The following is a 1,410-nucleotide window of genomic DNA, read 5'->3' as shown; positions in this document are numbered from 1 at the left end:
AAAAACATCGGATCGTGTGAATTGTCCTGATCGGCACCACCCGCCACTTCCCTTTCGCCAGCAAGTGTCTTCAACTGTAGCCTCAGGCCGACCAATGCGTCCTGGAGGCCGAAGGTGGCATTTCAAAGGAAAGATTATCTATGCTATACTCTTTTACTCTTTTAATTGTTTCAGTCATTTGACTGCGGCCATGCTGGAGCACCGCCTTTAGTCGAGCAAATCGACCCCAGGACTTATTCTTTGTAAGCCTAGTACTTATTCTATCGGTCTCTTTTGCCGAACCGCTAAGTTACGGGGACGTAAACATATTAGCATCGGTTGTCAAGCAATGTTGGGAGGACAAACAGACACACAAACACACACACATATATACATACATACATACATATATACAAACATATACATATATATATATATATATATATATATACGACGGGCTTCTTTCAGTTTCCGTCTACCAAATCCACTCACAAGGCTTTGGTCGACCTGAGGCTATTGTAGAAGACACTTGCCCAAGGTGCCACGCAGTGGGACTGAACCCAGAACCATGTGGTTTATAAGCAAGCTACTTTATTTCATAAATATTTGCCATAAAGGCATTACAAAGAGGGGACGAACAAGGACAGACAAACATAAAAGGGGTGAAGTAGCTGTATCAATTAAATATTTACAATTTTAAATATACAATAATAATTTGAGCCACTCCTACGCCTATGCGAAGATGAAAACACAAATTTGGGCACAAAATTTTTTCGATTCTGTCTTCTGCATAATGGTATTAAATGAAACAATTGCAGCGTAGATGTTTGTAAGCCATTCAAGAACACACACACACACACACACACAAAGAAAAAATCGTTAATTTCACTGCAACATTTAAATTTCATTTCAATCTCCATATTTTCGTCGCTTTGAAACCGAGACTTGTTTACTGACAAAACAGATGCAGCACGAATTTTTGTCAGGGTTTTATCGCGGTTTCAAAGGACGAAAATATTTAAACACAAATGAAATTTAAATGCTGCAGTGAAAGTAAAGGTTTTTATTGTTCTGGAATTGCTTACAAACATCTTACACTCTGAAAATTCTTTTAAACATTTACCCTTTTCTTGCCCCTAATTACAAAACTTTCGGCACTGTCATGGTTCTATCTATCTATCTATCTATCTATCTATCTATCTATCTATCACTCGTTCACCTCTGTTTGTGTCCGTAGAATTTATCAAATTAGAAAACGCAAATTTAATATAAAAATATATTTTCTGGAATTGAAAATTATTTAAAATATAAAAATATAATTTTCAACTGAGAGAATTTATCAAAATAGAAAACAAATGAAGTTTGAAGTTTAAAAATAATAGGATCGACCACTCACGACTAGCTAGCCCGGACGCGCGACTGCGCGTTCGG

Source organism: Octopus bimaculoides, chromosome 7 (assembly GCF_001194135.2).
Source record: "Octopus bimaculoides isolate UCB-OBI-ISO-001 chromosome 7, ASM119413v2, whole genome shotgun sequence".
In the NCBI taxonomy this organism is placed as follows: domain Eukaryota; kingdom Metazoa; phylum Mollusca; class Cephalopoda; order Octopoda; family Octopodidae; genus Octopus; species Octopus bimaculoides.
This window is presented reverse-complemented; position numbering follows the sequence as displayed.